This window comes from Paramisgurnus dabryanus, chromosome 8 (genome assembly GCF_030506205.2).
Source record: "Paramisgurnus dabryanus chromosome 8, PD_genome_1.1, whole genome shotgun sequence".
NCBI lineage: Eukaryota > Metazoa > Chordata > Actinopteri > Cypriniformes > Cobitidae > Paramisgurnus > Paramisgurnus dabryanus.
In genome coordinates this window covers 37169505-37190471 of record NC_133344.1, presented here as the reverse complement: position 1 = coordinate 37190471, position 20967 = coordinate 37169505, and the positions used below count along the sequence as shown (strand labels likewise).

Genomic DNA, 20967 nt, shown 5'->3' with positions numbered 1-20967 from the left:
CACCCTTCCTCAACCCAATAGAGGAGTTTTTCTCTGCCTGGAGGTGGAAAGTGTTTGATCACCACCCACATGACCAGATGTCTCTTTTAGAAGCCATGCGTGCCGGATGTGAGGACACGAGTCCAGAGGACTGCCAGGGATGGATAAGGCACTCCAGAAGGTTCTTCCCCAGGTGCATGGCAAGAGAGAACATTAGATGTGATGTGGATGAAAACATGTGGCCTGATGCTAGAGAGAGGCAGGATTAGTCCCTCAATTATTTGTTTAAATTACAATTTGTAGCCTACTTTTAGTTTCTCCATTTTTTTTCTCATTACTGTAATTCCCTAAATTACTACAGAATATTGAATGAAATTGCTAATTTTTATTTACCAAGTTCTAAAAATTTCAATAAATCACGTGAAAGAACGTCACTCTTTTCTTTAAAGAAAATATTCTTTTGTCACTGAAATTGTTAAAACTGTAAAGATAAAAAGTTTATATTTTCTGTATTGGTGTTTGACACTAGTGTTTTTCCTCTCAGTGTGTTGTGAGTGACAGTGTGTGTTATCTCATTGAGGGTTGTGTTTAGTGTTTGGCTGCACGGAGGTGTTTTGAGCCATGTGTGTAGAGTTGTGCTCATGTGACTTTTGGTATTGCAGACTGTAGTTAGAGTTTTGCACATGTAGCTCCAGTTGTGCTCACTGTCGTTTAGCAATCGAAAAAAACTGTAACAGTTAAGGCTTTTGTATGTCATTCTGTTTGTTTATGTTATAAATGCTTTAAAGTAAAACTATAATCACTATGCTTTCAGGTTCAGAGGTTGTTGGAGTCCCAGTGGTCAAAGGTCTTATTCCTTCTGCACACTAGGAATGATTCTGACATGAATCAGGATTATCTTTTCTACATTGATTTGTTGTTGTGTGTTGGTTAGGCCATGTTCAGGCCTGTTCTAATTCTTGTGTTCAATTGTTGTTACATTGAAAATATTTATATCTCATCATTGAGGGTAAGTACAGAGTTCTTGTTTTGCATGTTTTTGTTTTTTGCATGTTATAATTTAAAGGTTTGGTATGTACATGATCTACAGAGTAAAAGATTTATATCTCCAAAATGCAGAAGTGCAGCAAAAATACAAATATGTATTAATTAATTATTAATTAATTTGGACTAGAATGATGCATCCCATCTGATACATGAAGCTGTAAATTACTCATGTAATGTAGACCCATTATCATACCACACCCCTAGTATTATAAAGATTCTTAACATGTGTTCTATGGGTTTGCATGCATTTACATTACTATTTATTAACACATTTACTAAGGGACAGTTCTACAGGGCATAAGAATGACATTACATTGTTCTGTGTTAGGGAGGCGTAAACCACCAGCAACTCTGTCAAAACCAGCCCGGCCTGATGAATTTAGGGCTACTTCATCTCCACGGCAAGGTTAGTATATAGACGTGTTCACATGCCGACTCTACTGTAAGGATATGCCTATTCCTGATCAGTTTTATTTTTTTCACCAATTCCCTTTGATCCAGTGAGGGTTCCTTTGCCAGTACCTCCACAGTTGCTTGAGTTATCTACAAGTAAGACCACATCACCTTTAAGACCAGTGCAGGAAACTGTGTTCTGTCAGTGTAAGGACTTCATTTAAGATCATTTTACTTAATCAATTTGAAACCAGATTCAACAAATGCATTGCTCATCTATGACTAATGTCATTCTGCATCCCTCCTCGCAGTGACCTCTGCACAGCCTACAGACACTACTCCTCCCTCAGGACCCCCAGCAGCTGCTGGCCAGTCTTTCTCTGGACTCCCTGCAGCCTCTACTGGGTACCCCTCAACTCAGTTGGAGGAAAAGCATACTGTTCCACCACTGCCAAGCTATGAGCAGGATGTGATCCGATGGCACTGCTCTCAACAGCAGAGAATCTGGATGAAAACAGAAATGGAAGCCTTGGGACTGTGGCCAGGTTCTAGACCGGTGAGACATCCAATGAAGATGATCTCTTTGTGGCGTTACCTACCTCAGCCTGAGCTTATTGATGCTGTCCATGAGCTGCCATCGCCAAAATACTTTCAACTTCATCCATTCTTCATTTGGAAACCAGAGCACACCATTATGGAAAGAGTCCGCAACAACTACACTCTGCCATGTCTGTACAGCTGTCCGAATCCCCACGTTGTCTCCTCAGGAGTTGGACGACCCTGTGTCATTATTGGTACAAGCAGCCAGTACTACATACTGGCCTCTCGGCTCAGCTGTAAAGTCTGTAAAAAGTACTGGTTTGCAGACAAACCCCAATGGATAGACATGCTGCCGAGTCGGTTCTCCAACATTTTGCCAGCTTTTATGACACACAAGAAGGCCATATGTAAGACTGTGATGGATGAGTTGCGGCGCACAGCAAAGTCTCCCAATGATATGGCCAATCAGTTGAATGAAGCTCTCCACCTCAGGTATGAGCGTGCACACCTGGCTTACCTGTCCACTGTTAAGAATGTGCTGGATGGAGAAAGTGGACTTTATGGTCAGCAGACTATCACAGGGGCACTAAGAGCAACAAATACTCCTGCTCCATTTGGTGAGTATGGTGATGTGGTTGGCTGGTGCGGAGTAACAGTCTCATCGCACTACTTGGTTGACTGCCTCATTCAGGAATACCATAGGCAGGAGAGCACACTCAATCTGCTCCTTCAAGGCACGTTTGGACAAGCCTTAAGGGCTGACCATACACGCAAGGTGGCCCGGAAAGTTATGCTTGCATCAGGTACTATGTCATCCTATGCTGTGATGAATGAAAACTGGATGATCTTGTCCTGGGTGATGCTGCAGTCTGAAAGTGATAAATCCCTGCAGCCAATGTATGAGGGGCTGTCTCGTCGTTACATTTTTGCAGGACTGCCAAAAGCCAACTACCAATGGGTTGACAGGTAAGAGCAGCTGTCACATTTTGGCCAGCTGTCACATTTTCCTTCCCACCTGTGTTACATTTGTAAAGTAAATAAAATAAAGTATAGTATAATATATAGTAAAATATAGTATAGTATAGTACAGTATAGTATAGTATACATGTTTCCTAATGTATTTAAATGTTTAATGTTTTAAATATACTTCTCTTTGTGTTTGGAACAGAGATTGCTGTGCTGCCTTCAGGATCCCAAACCCTGAGCCCCAGGAGCACCTCCTCTGGGATTCTTGGAAGACCACTGAAGCTATATTGGCTGCTGCAACCTCTGGGCATCTCATTAACAACTGTGCCTCCCGCAATGAATATAACAGCAACATCAACATTAAGCTGGACTGCATGCGTCGGTTCTCCAGAGAGTGTGTGTCAGAGCACCATCCACTGCACAGTGCTTTCTGTAAGTATCTGTCAACAGCTTTTAGTGTTGTGGACCAGACGGACCTAGAGAGACTGAAGCAGGCTTATGTCTTCTGTGGGATAGTGCCTGCAAATCCAACAAATCAACACATCAGGGAGCATTGCCGCACCAGGATTCCACACCCCAAAGAGCTGCTTGATAGAGTGGAGAGAGTTCTCAAAGGATTCTTTTTAGAATGCGATCCTGATGGTGTGCAACTGTTCAAACCATCGATGTTGAAGACGTGGAGGATTCAGCGAGTCCACATCCTCAGAGGCTGCCTGAGTGACCCAGAGGTTACAGAGGGGATCCTCTATAGGCATGGTGGAACGGTCCAGCTGAACCATGTGAAGGGGGAGGCAGCAGCTGTACCCGTGTGGATCCCTGTGAGAGGCACCTCTCAGCAGGAGGGGTTCCATTTCCATCAGGCGAGATGGGTCACAGGCACTCAGGTATCAACAGAACTTTTCCAGGCACAAGGCATGATTGGAGTGGCACGCTGGAATTTCCAGCGCCTTGTAGACCTGAAGCATCCTGAAGTTAAGTTGCCTGCAGTTTTTGATCCTGTGCTGATCATGGAACTGAACAAGCTCTCAGACGTGGTGACAGGCCAGGCCAAGTACCCTGCCTTACTTGTCTCACAGACAGACACCAGAGAAAGGTTTGGACTGCAGTATGTGGAGCCTGGTTGTCGTCCTGTCCCCCTGGACTGGGACAAGCACAAGTCCCAGAAGGTACCTGTTGCAGGGGAGGGAGAGCATCAGTCCTTAGAGCCGTCTGTTCTTAGTGAGAGATTCCCACCCGATGACCCACCAGAGGAGGTGACAGAGGAACATGTTTCTCAGGTAACTTGACTGTTGTACTTACAAATATCCTCACTCACTGAAACACAAAGGGGCGGTTTCCTGGACAGGTATTAGACTAGTCCTAGACTAAAATAAATGCAAGAGCTGTCCAAACTGAAAACAACTTGCACTGACATATATTACAGTTTTTTTCGATTGCTAAACGACAGTGGGCACAACTGGAGTCACATGTGCAAAACTCTAACTACAGTCTGCACAGCAGCAGTTCATGTGGACCAAACTCTAGATCATTTTTCATTGCTTGAACACAGTTTTCAAAACTTTACACACTTATCCCATGACTTTAATCACAACCTGCACAACACTGTGGATTTACAGCACTTTGTTCAAATGCTAACACACTGCTGTCAAAACTGTGAACCACACATTCAAAACAGAAAAGATTTCAGCCTTGTGCCTTTCAAACACTGCTGATTGCAATTTCATATAAATATAAATTTCAATTTCATATATGTATTTCATTTATATATAATATTACCTTTCATGTACTTTAAGTTTCTACCTTTTTTTCTCATTACTGTAATTCCGTAAATTACTACAGACAACTGAAGCAAACTGCTAATTTTCATTTACCTTAAAAAATTATGGTGTTCTAAAAAAATAATGTGATAAATCAATAAATAAATCATTCTTTAAAGAAAACATTACTTGGTGTGACATCACTGAAATTGTTAAAACTGTAAAGATATAAAGTTAGTATTTTGTGTATTGGTGTTTGATGTTAGTGTTTTTCCTCTCAGTGTGTTGTGAGTGACAGTGTGTGTTATCTCAGTGAGGGTTGTGTTTAGTGTTTGGCTGCACGGAGCTGTTTTGAGCCATGTGTGTAGAGTTGTGCTCATGTGACTTTTGGTATTGCAGACTGTAGTTAGAGTTTTGCACATGTAGCTCCAGTTGTGCTCACTGTCGTTTAGCAATCGAAAAAAACTGTAAAATACATCATTGCCCTTTGTTTTGCCTCAAAATGCACAAAGTAATGTTTTTAGTAGTAGTTATATTTTGGTGGTTATATTTCCTAATTAAAATAAGGCCTAGTCCTGGTTTAAGCTAATCCCTGTCAAAATGTACACTTTTGGATGGTAAGATTTTTTAAATGTTTTTAAAATAAGTCTCTTCTGCTCACCAATGCTTTATTTAATTGATCCAAATTACAGCAAAAACAGTAATATTAATAATAAATAATTGTTTTCTATTTGAATACATTTTAAATGCAATTAATTTCTGTGTTGGCTAAGCTGAATTTTCAACATCATTACTCCAGTTTTCAGTGTCACATGTTCCTTCAGAAATCATTCTAATATGATGATTTGCTGCTCAAGAAACATTTCTAATTATTGTCAATGTTGAAAACAGTCTTGTACATTTTTTAATGATTATTTGATAAATATAACTTTCAAAAGACCTGCTGTATTTTTAAACAAATAAATGAAACTTTGGTGAGCAGAAGATACTTATTTTAAAAACATCTTATCATCCAGAAACTTTTGACTGGTAGTGTAACTATGTAATCACAGATTGTAACCCAAATGAATTACCCTTTGCCCCAGGATGACATCTTTGGTGTGGCTTCCCTTGACTTAAGAACAATGATCCAGCCTGCACAGCCCACCAAAGCAAAAGGTAATTCAGCTCCCATATTCATCCCTTAATTATTCCTTATTTATTTGAATACTACAGATAATTCAGAGATACAGTAAAAGGGAAAATTCTGGTAACACTTTACAATAAGGGTCATTAGTTAACATTAGTTAATGAATTAACTAACACAAACAAACCATGAGCAATACATTTGTTACAGTATTTATTCATCTTTGATAATGTTAGTAATAGAAATAAAGCTTTAATTGTTAGATCATGTTAGTTCACAGTGCATTAACTAACGTTAACAAGATTTTAATAAAGTATTAGTAATTGTTGAAATTAACATTAACAAAGATTAATAAATGCTGTATAAGTGCAGTTCATTATTAATTCATGTTAACTAATGTAGTTAACTAATGTTAACTAATGAACATTATTGTAAAGTGTTACCAAAATTCTTTATTCTTTTCTGTCCCCTTTTCTCTCCTTTAGATGAGATGACACCACCACTGCCCTTTGCTCCCTCTCCAAGAGCTGCACGCACAGGACCCATCATGGCAGGTGGTTTACTTTATGTCCTGGACCATTTTCGGTGGACACATCCCATGAGGGATTCCATTAATGGCCTTCTGGCAAAGTACCATGGGCAGAAAGACCTTCTCACCCAGGTGGATGCAGAGTATGCTGCCCTTGTGCAGGCTGCATCCAGGGATCCCAATAGCCTCCTACACCCCACCATGAAACATCATATCTCACGCTATGTGAAACACCTGGCCAAGATGACGAACACAAGTTCATCCCTAAACACCAATTCAGAGAAACTAAAAGAGACCCAGCAGCTGTGGCATCACCTTACAGAAGGTAGTGAAACAGTAAGTGTTCCAGTGGTAACCCTCCCACCTGCCCCAGTGAACCCACCCAGCAATAAGCCCCAGGAGTTCTCGCTAAATAAGGGTGAGATTGAACAAATGGTGAAAGAGATTGTGGAGAAACAGCAGCAACAGCAACAGCAGCCTGTTATAAAAAGGACAAGGAACTGTCTTGCTTGTGGACAGCCTAAGTCACGTTATCTTGGTGATGGCTCCTCCATTCATTTTTTTTATCAGTCTGGCAACGTGAAGTACTTTTACTGCTCCACAAAGGTATACCAGATGTATGTAGCTGAAGGCCTCACCAATCCTCGAATGCCATTTGCTGACTTTGCTGAAACACCTTTTTTTAATCGAGAGCTACAGATGGGTAAGCAGAAAAGGGAAAGTGACTGCCCTCAAGTTTCCTGGTTATATTGTGATTATTGTATCATAAAAATATAATTCTGTATCTTGTTTGTCATGGATGTCTGGTATGTTCTTGCCTTATTAGTCTTTCTGTTTCTTTTTTGATTGTTTGTTTTTTTACTTTAGAATGCCATGTTGACTCCATGCAGGATTGTAAAATGTGAATAAAATAATAAGTGTTAAATATGCATATATTTTTTTTATTAATGAGAATGTTTTTACCATTGTTTGCATGGCCTGCATTGTTTGGAGGCATGCATTTTATGTTTTGTTATGTTCGTTTAATGTTTAGTTTTTATTAAAAAATTAGTTAACTGAAAATGTCCTGAAAAGTCTTGTTATTTTTGTATCAGTAAAAAGTATCCTTCAGAAACAAGTTTCATACTAAAAACAAAAGTAAAGTAATAACTGATTCATAATCTCTAAACTTATGAATGAGTCAATGTGTCAAAAGGTATAAATAACATCTTCATTTTCACCTAACTGGGATTCTAATTGATGTTTCAGTGCGAGAAAACCTGGGACATGCCCTCACGTTTTTTTATGCTTTGTTTCACAGAAATGGAGGATGAAGAAGAATTGAAGAGAATGTTGCTTTTAATATCCCCATCCAATATCCAAGGCCAACAACCTCACACAGGCAAAGGTGCATGTGTACACACACACTCACAGACAAACTGACACACACAGAGGAAAACTGTAACATACACACTTACAAGCACACATACACACAGAGAAACTGATTTACGCACACATGTTCAGGTCTGTTTTAATTCTTGTGTCAATTGTTCTAACATTGAAAATATTTATATCTCATCATTGAGGGTAAGTACAGAGTTTGGGATTTGCATGTTTTTTTTGTGCATGTTATTCTTTAAAAGTTTTATATGCACATGATTTACAGAAACAGAAAGCTGTAGAGTACTCATATAATGTAGACCCATTATCATACCACACCCCTAATATTATAAAGATTCTTAACATGTGTTCTATGGGTTTGCATGCATTTACATTCTATTAATTAACACATTTACATTTTTCTGTGTTAGGTAGGCATTAACCACCAGCAACTCTCTCAAAACCAGCCCGGCCTGATGAATACAGTGCTACTTCATCTCCACGGGAGGTTGGTATATGGACATGTACACATGCCGACTCGACTGTAAAGATATGCCTGTTCCTGATCAGTGTTATTGTTTTTCACCAGTTCCCTTTGATCCAGTGAGGGTTCCTTTGCCAGTACCTCCACAGTTGCTTGAGTTATCTACAAGTAAGACCACATCACCTTTAAGACCAGTGCAGGAAACCGTGTTCTGTCAGTGTAAGGACTTCATTTAAGATCATTTTACTTAATCAATTTCAAAGCAGATTTAACAAATCTAATGTTAATCTATGAATAATGTCATCCTGCATCCCTCCTCCCAGTGACCTCTGCACAGTCTACAGACACTACTCCTCCCTGCAGCTGCTGTCCAGTCTTTCTCAGGACTCCCTGCAGCCTCTTCTGGGTACCCCTCAACTCAAAGTGACTGCCCTCATGTGTCCTGTTTCTGAGTGTATGCATTGTAATTATTTTATCATAGAAATATAACTCTGTATTTTCATTGTTATGGACATCTGTTACATGCAGAAACCACTGTAGTAGTTTAATACTTTTGGCACAATCCTATTTATAACTGTACTGTATACATTCACATGGGCAGTAGGGTCATCTGTGTTTAACTGAAAAAGTACTGTGTAGCCTTATTCAGCCTGTTTCTTTTTTATTCTTCCATATTTCTTTATTCAGTAGATGTTTTTAAACTGTCACTTAATTTCATAGATTGATTATTTATTTTGGTCATCTTGAGATATTTCCAGTATGTACAGTATGTGTTTATTCAATCTAATTGCCTTTGTTCACATTTTTGTGCACTTAACATGTTCATATTGTTGTGGTAGAATGATTGTCTTTTAACCCTGGAGAACCCACGGGGTCAATTTGTTCAATAGAATAAATGGGGTTTTGGATTTTCCTGGGTTCTCCAGGGTTAAAATTAAATAGACATACATTTAATTGTATTCTTTTAAATTTGAATTTTTATTAAAAAGTTTTTTTTTTATCTAAAAATGTCCTGAAAACTAGTCATTTATACACTATAAACACATATAACACATTGCATCAGCAAAAAGTATTCAGAAACAAGTTTCATACAAAAAAAACAAAGTAAAGTGATAACTGATTTATAATCATTAAATATATGAATTAGTAAATGTGTCAAAAGATATAAATAACGTCTTCATTTTCACCTTAACTGGGATTCGAACCGATGTTTCAGTGCGGCCAACCTGAGACACGCCTTCAAATTTTTCCTCGCTTCTGATTGGCTAGTCATCGTTCTACAGGTATACACGGCCGGCCACTGCTTGGAAGGCAGCTATGCTCACCACTATACCACCAACGCAGGCAAACGTCTGTTGCTCCACAGAACTTGTGGATGTTCTGAACAACTATTGTTGCAGAGCTGCACTGAATTGATCATGGATTCAGTCGATTCCCTTACATGCCTCCTGCTGGTGTCTGTAAATTGATAACCACAGAATACCAAGAGTTTTCTTTCGAAGGGCAGGTTGGCCGGCGTGACACCTGTGAGTGTGTGAAGTCCTCATTAGTATAGTGGACAGTATCTCCGCCTGTCACGCGGAAGACCGGGGTTCGATTCCCCGATGGGGAGGTTTACTTTGTCTCTGGACTGCCGATCGAAATGCACTAGCTGAACAGTGATGCCCCTTTGCTGTTTTCGCACCTCTTGCCGTCCCTATGATGGAGTTACCCGGCACCTTTCTTTAAAGCCACTGAACACTAGTGATGGGAGAAACCAAGCTTTTAGAAGCTTCAAATCAATTGAACCAATTGCTTCGAAAATGTATTCAGTTTTTCTAAGCGTTCGTAACACCACACTCGTTGGCGACACCTGCTGGTCAATATAGTGTAAAAGCAGATCTGTCCAAACATTTTACACTTCATTTTACAAAGTAATAGCAAGATTTTTATTAAAATATGTTTAAAAAATGATTTAACTTAATTAAGAAATAATTAAAAGTGTATTATGTGTGATTTTTAGTTTTATTTAGGGCAAACGAATCATTAAAACTATCTCCCCTTTTAATTATGCACATTTCTGTCATTAAATCTGTCTATAAACAAAATGTAAACAAAATGGTAGTGTTATTAGTCAGAAGGATGCATGATCAAACTGACCCGAGTTCACCTAACCATATTAGACACTGGTCATTTGTGACCAAGTCCCCCTAGCGGTGAACCATCGGATTTCCGCAACGTTTCCAAACGGTTGTTACGCAATGAAGCCTCGTTTGCTAAAATCACGTGACTTGGCCAGTTTGAAACACCCTCCACACCAATGATTCAAAACAAATGCTACGTAAAAGTCTCAACCCTCACGGAGCAGTGCTGCAAAAGCGACTAACACTCCTGAACACCTCGCGAGAAACCAAACCTTAATGAAAGACTTTCTTCAATTGACCAAACTTAGGCAGCTCTGCAGACAGCAGAGCATCCAAAAATACAACAAACTCACACTGGTCCCCTCCACGGAAATCTTTAGTAAAAGGCGAAAGATTTATGCGTAGTTGAAGGAAGACTTGAGTTATGCCCAACAAACCTCGACCCAGTGTGGTCCCTGTGCCACACCATAATGTTCAAAAAGGGTAATTTCTGGATCAGGATCCACCCAGACCTTGCCACCTGGGAGGAGCAAAAGAAGTAGAAATGCCATCCTGCGCAAAATAAAGACACAGGCATAGGCTACTAACATGTCACAGTGTGATCTTTTGCTGAGAGGTTTTGGGGAATGAAACTCTGCACATTACACAGAGGATGCACCGGCACAGGTTACCTAAAATCTAAATTCCGTTAGGTTCTCAAACCTCAAAAAATAAAATAACAAAAGCCACCCCAAAAATAACAGAAGAGGAATTTTCTTCCAGGACAGGGGAATCTTCATTAATTTCCATAGCCTCTAGAAAAAAAAAGGAAAGATAGGGCCCCAACAGAAGAACAATGTCTAAGACCTTCAGCTTAAGAGGTAATTGTCACTTCAAAAATTCTTCTTGGGTTTATGATAGCCGGTGTTAGGGCATGGTGTAGTTTAGTTTCATTTATTCCAGATAAAAAGTAAAAAAGCAAGGGGAGGGATTGGGTTAAGGTTCACAATGGGGTAGGGTTGTCCTTTTAAAGGAGCTATCTAGGGGGTTTACTGATTTTGGGGTAAGGATTGTAGTTGGCTGGGGCAGTGGAAGGGAATGCTTTTTAAAAAAGAAGGTAAAGAAACTGTTTAAAATATAAACAAACACACAAAATAAACAAAAAACGAGGGGAATGAACAGGAAGGCTGTCCTCACAAATGGGGAGTATGTGTGTTATAAGCTGCGGTATGGACCGACGATTCGGCTCGACGACTCCGCTCGGGCGCCAGGTCCTCGTTAGTATAGTGGACAGTATCTCCGCCTGTCACGCGGAAGACCGGGGTTCGATTCCCCGACGGGGAGATCTCCTTTTCGTTTGACTTCTCAAACAGCTTGCACGAGCCACCAAAATCGGCTGAAGTAGTGCGCTGCATTGCTGTCGTTCTCACGATGGCGTCGAGCAAAAAGCAATGCGTTGGCCGGGAATCGAACCCGGGTCAACTGCTTGGAAGGCAGCTATGCTCACCACTATACCACCAACGCAGGCAAACAGCTGAATTGATCACGGATTCAGTCGATTCCCTTACTCGCCATCATCTCTGTTTGAAAGCTAAAATTATAACTTGCATTATTTTCCAAAGTGATACGATTAACTTTTAAACTGCTGTCAGAACAAAATACCATTTACGAGACCATTTACGCAATAAACGGAAATACGTCAACAAAGCATAAACACAGTTCCAGTATAAGCTTTGTTGTTGGTGGAGAAATGTCAGCTACACTCTAATATAATAATCCGTAAAAAAACGGATAATGTCTTGGCAGAAAATTACCGGCACTTTTTCCGTTATGATTACAGACATTTCTGTTTATTCAAAAACGGAACATTCTGTAGATTTATAGAACACTGTCCGTAGATTTACAAGACATTGTCGGTAGCCTTTAGGGACACTTCAATCTGCCTATGAAACGCAACAATGGTGACAGTCAACAACAACGCTTCATGCCGCAATGCATGCTGGGTACCATGATTGTGGAAAACTCTCTTAACATTTACTCTCACCATTGTTGAGATTTGTATCCAAAGTGTTGATGTCTCTGAAGCAAAAACCACAACTGATACATTTGCAGCAATCTTATTCAATACAGTGTCACTCTTATACATTTCAGTTCTTCATTCTTATTTTATCATTTCATATTTAAATGCTATCCAGTAAAACATTATAACAACCAAGCGTAGATGTAATTGCTAAAAGCAAAAAAAAAAAACTGTTGCAATGCTTAAAGAGCAGAGTCAGTTCAGAAAGGTCAAGGGACAAAAGCCTAACTAAAGGGAACACTAATCACCGTAGTGGTGACTTCAAATGAATCTAAAAGATACACAAACTGTGGATTTAATGTGATAAAGGTTGTGGTAAATATCCATTTGACTTACACGTCACGTCAGAAAGAAGATTTGTCTACTAAATCACATATGTTGATGCTGGAATAGTTAAACACTTGTATCTTGTTCTGACAGCATTTGTTTAGAAGTTAAACATCATCCATGTTAGAAAAGAACTCTGCAAGCAATTTGTAATTTTAGGTTTCAAACAGAGATGGTGATAGAGAGGCAAAATTGAAAGATTGCAGCAGGAGTTGTTGCACCCATAATGCAACATGTTATTTTAAAAAAACAGATAAACACCTGTAAAACATAAATACAGAAAATTCCTTTAGATTTACACAGTACTTTGTCCGTTTTTTTACGGATTTTTTTTAGAGTGTAGAGTGTTTCCGATTTCCTAACTCGACTACCAAAGTTCACCAGCGCCGAAGTGGTGAAGAGTGTGGAGATACATTCGTCCACTAAAGAGAACAAACTGGATAAGGATATAAATTCTTCCATGCAGAGTTTATCCACAATTACCAAGGTAAGCTTTAGCTACAAAACTGGTTATAACTCAGTTTACGTTAATTGTAAATCTTAGGGGTTGTGAATTTGTAATGTAAGATTTAACACATCGCAGTGAATATGTCGTGTGTAAGTTATGTTTAAGTGAGATGGCATGAGATTAACATAACCAGTAATTTGGTGTAGCTGCTGTACTAGGTAAATGTTACTGGCAGTCTGCTGTAAAGATGTGTATTTCTATATGAGATAACACGTAATGTTTTCTTGTTACATGTGGTTAAAGTATCAAATATACTACAGGGACAGGTAGTAGTGAGAGGTAGATGCTTCAGGTCAATGAGAGAGAGCAAGGAGCCTCACAAACTGGATGTTTTAATATAGACAGAATGCCGGTTGGCAAAAGTTTCCCGTTCTTGCGTGTTCACTCTTTTTGCTGCGGCACTTTCTTCACTTACTATTTCTATTATATACTATTATAAAGGTAGGGCTGTTTCTGGTTGGAAGACGAACAGCCTGGAACACTACAGAAACTGCTACTCTATCTGCCGCTACGATAACAGGAAGTTGTAATACACTTTGTTGACGTATTTCCAGTCGAAAAATGCGGAAGTGCGTAAAAGGTCTAGGGCTCAACTATTCCAGCATCCACACACGTGATTTAGTAGACAAATCTTCTTTCTTTTTAAAGACATGATGTAATCAAAAGTCAAATGGACATTTACCACAAAATGTCTCACATTAAATCTCCAGTTTGTGTTTGTAATGGGTTTATTTGAAGTCACCATTATTGTGATTAACGTTTCCTTTGGCATTTGTCCCTTGACCTTCTCTTAACTAACCCCCCTTTTAGCAATTGTAACAGTGTTTTAATAAGATCATTTGTATATTGCTTGATAGAGGATAAGCCTTCCAGATCATCTGGGTTATATATCTATTATATTGTACCATATCTTTATTTAAACATTTGTTCTTAACCAAATAATGAAGAAAGTAAAGCACATAAAATGCTGCTATATTCCTATGGCACTGTTTTGAAAAAAAATCTGCAGTAATGCTTTAAGGTTGTTTTGTGGGGTGTTTTTGGTTTGTTTTTTGCTTAAGAGAAACATTATGATTTCTGATACAAATCTCAATGATGGTGAAGGTAAATGGTAAGAAAGTTGCAACATTTTCTCACGTTAAAATGCATGATGGGAGTTATTGTCACAGGTCGGGGCGGACCACAGATGTAACGAGCCATGCCCCTTCCTAGTTTTCACCTCGGGGAGTTCCCAAAAGCACCCCAATGACCAGACAAACGAGAAGTAGTAAGTAAAATTTAAAACAAACTTTATTAAATTAGTTAAAATCAATTCAGGGAAAGGGAGCTAAAATCCAAGCCATTGGATGCAGGGCAATCTTGGTTCTCGTCGGCCCAGCCGTAGAGTATTTCTGGGTGAGTCCTTTTTTCGCTTCCTGCAACTTGACTTAGTCCGTTCACCAAAATCTCCTTTTTGTGTTTCCTTTGACAGACTGCTGACCCTGAACGCCCGCCTTCTCCTGGGTGTAAAAAGCAACAAAGGTGAGAATTTGAGCTGGGAGAGTTTGGTACCTGGGTCCTGGATGGCCCTCGACCTGACTCTGTCTGTTTGGTGACCTCACGGAGGGAGCCTCAAGGTGAGTATCACGTTGGTTCCGTCTCGAGGGGGAGAGACAGGTGTATAGCCTAGGCGACTAATGTGTCTCTCTCTCCTTGGGGCGCCGTGGCGCTGCGTGGTGATTCTGAAAGGTATTCACAGGGTTCCAGACAACGGGGCCTTTTCCCTCTCTGGGACATGGTGGCACTGTGTGAGGGCTCCAAGGATTCAACTCAGGGTAAGTAGTTCCAATGACGGGACGTTCCTCTCCTCATGACACTAAAACAATGCGTAACGACTCTGTAAGGTAAACACAAGGTAAGTATTCCAGACAACTGGGCCGTTTCTCTCTGTGGGACACTGTATCGCTATGTGATGACTCTGAAGTCAGATGTGGCACATAATTACGATGGAACTGCACAGAATCCGGCGTTCACTGGCTTCCCAGAACTCCTTCCATCTGGTGTTGGTTACTGACAATACAAGCACAGCACAGCACTGCAAACTCGTTCACGTGCCCACACTCACTCCAAAGACAAGGACTCACCCACTGCACTCTTCACACTTTAGTGATTTAAGGTCTTCAACCAACAACTGATTTGTATTCGTCCTGGGGTGCACTGGGCACAGTCTCCACCACAGATGGGTGACAAATCGTCGGCGTCCCGACGCCCCCGTTCCTTCTTCCTCCAGGGCCGACTGCAATCTTCCGTTCGGCGCACTCCTGCTGTCCGAACTCCTCTCCCACTAACACTTGGCCGAGTAATCCCACTGTACACACTTAGCACAGGTAAATCAATTCACAAGTTAGATCACACACAGCTTGGTTGAATCATTCAATACTCAGCCGGCTCTTATTTTCCTCCGTCCGTTTCACCCAGTCCCTTGTTATTTCTTCCGCCTTCGTAGTGTTACACTCGCTCCCAACGATAACTTCCTCTCACCAGATCCGCTTGAATCAAAGAACGAACTCCCTTTGGTCACTTCTGCAGCTCCTTATATCCTCCGCCTCTTCTCCCTGTCCTCTAATCCACAATCGCCACGTTTGTTTATCACACCTGCGTCTAATCGCGTCTGATTTTCTCTCCAAAGAAACCCGGAAGTGCCGGTGTTTGTGTTTTTCAGCCCGGGCGGAACAAATCTCCAACATTTGGTTCCGCCCTCCAAAAGTCACCCCGTGACATTATGAATGAGTTTTATACCATCCTGGTATGCATTGTAGCATAAAGTTTTGTTGTTGATCGTCACCATGGTTATGTTTTATATGATGATTTTTGATGTCTTAATAGGTCTGGTTGACACCCTAGATTTAATTTGTGTGAAAAAATGAACCCTAAAGGCAATATGGATTTACAGCACTGTTGGGTTTCACGGGTTGTGAGAATGTAAAATTATACACTAACATTCAGTGATTATGTTTGGTATGAGATTGTTAAAGAGCACCTATTATGAGATACACGTTTTTAAACATCCTTTTGTGTGTAAGTGTGTATTAGTACATGATAACGATATTCAAAAAGTACATACCTCAAAGAAAACGATGACGCGAGTTATCGTCTCTAATGTTCGAGGACTACAAAAAACACTCGGATTGTAGGCAACAGTTTACTTCCTGGGATTAGTGACGTAGAGAAGACCAACATTATCATAGTTTAGCCCTCTCTGCTTTACTTGGGTACACCCTCAAAGACGGGGGTGGAGAGCGCCGAGTCAGAAGAGAGCTAAAATGGCGGAGGTTGGGAGTCCCTGCTTTGACTCTGTTTGCAAACTCTTGTTTCATCATTTAAGCGATTAAATCTCTCGAGTAGACGCTGTCTCTTTAGATGCGAGGGCAAAATAGCACTTTATGGACTTCCACAGAGGACATCATGTTTAATACGGTTCCAGAAAAATCCAGTCAGAAGTTGTTCACAGAGTTTTCACAATAACTGCTTCTCATGAACCGAAGCTGGATTTGCGCGACGTCTCCTCCTGAAAGTTGGATTACTGTGCACTTCTGGATCACAGGCTGTAAGTATTCATGTTTATTATTTGCCTTTTACTGTACGTTACGTTACGGGTAACCGGAGCTTAACATTATGTGCGTGTAGAGCTAAGCTTGCAAGCTAATTGTTTTGTGTTGTAATAATGTATTTCATAAACAACGTACCATATTTACACACGTGTATGTTGAATTACGCAGACTATCAGTTTTTTATCAATGTTTATTTAGACGTGTTTACAAACTTGCTAAGCTGTTCCAGCTAAACTGTTACCGGTAAAGTTTGTTCTCATGATAAAACTCAAGAAACTCTAAGTACAGATGATTTGTTTAACGTTATATCTATTTTACTGTTGTATTTACATAAAGCTTTCTTAGATTTTGAAACAAAGTAAACACGTAATGTGTGTTGCTAATGTTGGGCCATGTAATATGTAATACATGAACGTTTTAATGAATAGTCTAACGATCTATAGTCGTTGTACTCTATTGTTATAATATGTCTTTTTTGACTGCAGCTGGACACACTCTTCTACACTGTATGCAAACATGCAACATCATTACACACAGTACAAGGAGTCAGACTGGCATATGAGGAGCAAAGGTGTGTAACACATATGATGTATTTAGCTAGTGAAACCACTACCAGTCTTAAATGTATAACTGATGATGACAAAGTTTTTTTTCTCTGCATAATCATAGGAACCCAGGCAGTAGCATCGTTTCACAATGTTTCCATCACCATCATCAGTGGATGCCTTTGCTGTCCGTAGCCTGAGATTTCAGATTTGCAGCAAAAAAAAATTATTTTCCCATTTATTGGAATGCTGTGCAGGTATTAAAGTATTTTAGTAACTGTGTTAAATAAAGTAGTATTTACTTTTACAATAAATTTATTGCTTGTTTATATTTTTACAGGTTGTACCTTGCAGCCATCCATTACAATGTCATCAAGCCGTAACAAAAGCAGGAGAGGGAAAGTACAAGGCTATGTTCCCAAAACACACAAGTGACATACTGTAAGCAGTAATGTTTTATTTCAAATACATTCATAATTAAAAACTTTATGTATGAAGCAGGGAAATAAATGATCAAAACAAAAGATTTATTGACTGCAATATTTGTACAGTTATGTGTATGATGTGATCAGGCTTGTGTTTTATGAGGTATTTGAAGATAAGCTGAAGGAAACCCCGATTCCAATGGACCTGGCATCACAGTTTGAGAGACCTTCAAAGGAGGACGTGATTGCATACAATCTTCAGTGCATGGGTTGTCGGAAGCCAACATTCTGATCAGGAAGCTCCAAGCATATCTGGAGAACAACACACGACAGGATGATAACCTTATAGTGTCGTCTTAAATAGCACCAGCTGACAAAGCTTTGATATGCCATTTATCTGAATAGATAGCTGTAAGAAGTGAATTTAACAATTTTTGAAAGAAGAGCACAATATGGTTACTAAAGTATGTTTATTTGTATATTGTTTAACATTTAAATATATATATGGGTAATAAATAAAAAAACTTTTGACTGACTACTATATTTTCTTTAAAGTTACATCTTTTGTTCTTTTGGGTACTTATTATTGTTACTATAATGATACTTTAGTGTTATTGGTTTAAAAATGCAATAAAACTTACTCTAGTCCTGCGCCTCAAAGGTTTATAGTCGGTACAATAAATGTTCTGTGTGTAGGGGATTTAGACAATTTATGCAAAACCTGGATGATGAATCACGCAGGTAAGAGGCCCTGGAACCTGTTGCATTCTCCTTAAAACCTAATAACTAAAAACATAGCACTTATAAGTAAGCAGTCTTTCATAATAAAGTTTACCATAGTGAAATAATGTAGAACTAACATTCATTTCAATTAATACTTTCTTTGTGCTACATTTGGTGTTTCCATATAGTTTGCACAGTAAAATAGTATGTAAGCAGTCTTTTATAATAAAGTTTACTAGGGGTGTGCATTGGCACTGCCCTCACAATTCAATTCAATTACGATTCACCAGGTAACGATTCAATTCGATTCTACGATGCATTGCGATGCATCAGAATTCTACTGTACACAACAAGGCAAATTATTAATAAGTCAAGTAGTAAACTCAAGTGCAACTATTCTCAACAAAAACGAAAGCTGACCAGGGCTCGCAAAATGTTAAAATCCCTGGTAGCCCTTTGGGCAGACACTCTTAAATTTTTGGTAGCCTGAAATGAATATAAGTAGTCAGAATAAAAAAATACACTGTTTAATGTAGAATATTGATAAATCCTGTATTTCCATGTAAGCCAAATATTCCTGCCCATCCCAGCTAACAATTTGGTTCCCAAAACGTTCCCCTATTTTCCAAGGTTTTAGGTTATTTTACCGTTCCCCTAACGTTAGAATAATTTAATTGTTATATTACTGAAATATTATATGAATGTATTATAATACAGGTTATGTTTTATAAAAAATATCTCAACACATCACACATTGTATTTAGATAACATGGTATTTTATCAAATAAATAAACAACCAGTGACTTTAACACAATATAGAAGACTTAAAGCAGATATTTATTAAAAAGGAATAAACATAATTCCCTTTATGTTCCCCTAATGTTAGACTCTGAGGTAAAACGAAATGACATACACACATTCTATTCACTTTAGGTAAACATATCTTACCACTGCAGTCACCTATCAGCTTGTAACATCATACTCTCAATAGCCTAGACGTAAATCACAACATATTTTCCTTCTCACATATTTAAGTTAGAAAAAAAATACGATAAAACAATGTTAGTGTATGAGGTAAAAATGAAATGACATTATTTTATTAAATGACTTGAGTTCGCGCAAGCAGGTGCTCGTGAAGAACCTAGAAGCACGTGCAGAGGGTCGCGCATATCAGACGTGCACATTAGAGGATGAGTTTATTTATGCTTTCACTTCATTTCCTGACAGTTTCACTTGGTACGTGAGGACAATGACTGACAAGAGGACACCGAAATACATACACTATAATTACCTAACTAAATCTGAGACAAAGCAAAAAAATTAAAATATTATTTCCTCCCCAAGATAGCCTGACGGGCAGGGTGGAGATACATTTTGGTAGCCCGACAGGAATTCACAATAGAAACGAGACGTCGGCTAGCGAGATGAGAATTTTACACATAGAGTAATTAAGTCTTGTTTCCCATTAACTTCATAGAATCCGAAATGTGCCCATATGTCCACTTTCCATGGAAAAGGGTGCGTTTTTATTTACCCGTCTATCACGGTCATCTCCAAAAAATAAACAGTGACATAATCGATTATAGCATTTGCTGCATCGATGCTGAATCGTGCATGCGCGCATTGCGATGCATTGCCGAATCGATTATTGTTGACACCCCTGAAGTTTACCATAGTAAAATAACGTAGAAATTACCAAGTGAAATCGTTCTATAATCATTTTAACAAATACTTTCTATGTGCTACATTTGGTGTTTCCATATAGTTTGCACAGTGATATAGTATGTAAGCAGTCTTTTATAATAAAGTTTACTATAGTAAAATAATGTTAACAAATGAAATAGTTTTATAATCATTTCAACAAATACTTTCTATGTGCTACATTTGGTGTTTCCATATAGTTTGCAAAGTAATGTAGTACGTTATAATTACATTTAGTTATTATTTGAGATTTATAAAGAACATTGGAAACTAGAGATGCTACGGAAGCCTAAATTAAGAAGTTATGTACAGTTTAAGGAAAATTTTTCTACCGAACTTTATGTTAAATATAATTTGAAAAGAAGACAGAGGTCTTTATGTGCTCAGCTCAGAGCGGGAGTGTTGCCCCTAGAGGTGGAAGTGGGGCGTTTTAAAGGAGTCCCAGAGGAGGATCGGTTATGTTCCGTATGTGATTTATGTTTGGTGGAGGATGAATTTCATTTTATGTTTTATTGCCCAATGTATAATAATTTAAGAATTGAGTTGTATACTATGATGCAACAGAAAAACCCGGATTTGTTTTGGATGCCGGAAGGTGAAATTATGTTTTGGTTATTTGAAAATGAAATTTTTTGTGTGGCAACCTTTGTTGAGAAGGCATGGACATTGAGACAAAAAACTTTGTATCCTGGGATAATATGATTTAGTGATGTGTATGTCAGGATGTTGTGGTGTTTGTTTTTTTCCTTGTTTGATGGTCATCTTTCCTAATAACTGGATAGTGTC

At 39.0% G+C, this 20967-nt stretch overlaps 3 non-coding genes across 3 annotated transcripts; 1 reads left to right on the top strand and 2 right to left on the bottom strand.

Moving 5' to 3' along the window:
- Window positions 1–10613: 10613 nt before the first annotated feature.
- Window positions 10614–10728, bottom strand: LOC135771976 (U5 spliceosomal RNA). The gene has a single exon (XR_010543177.1). It is a non-coding gene; the product is annotated as a U5 spliceosomal RNA (small nuclear RNA).
- An 826-nt stretch (window positions 10729–11554) lies between these two features.
- On the top strand, window positions 11555–11626 carry trnad-guc (transfer RNA aspartic acid (anticodon GUC)). The gene has a single exon. It is a non-coding gene; the product is annotated as a tRNA-Asp (tRNA).
- Window positions 11627–11734: 108 nt separating this feature from the next.
- Window positions 11735–11806, bottom strand: trnag-ucc (transfer RNA glycine (anticodon UCC)). Its single transcript has one exon. It is a non-coding gene; the product is annotated as a tRNA-Gly (tRNA).
- Window positions 11807–20967: the final 9161 nt, after the last annotated feature.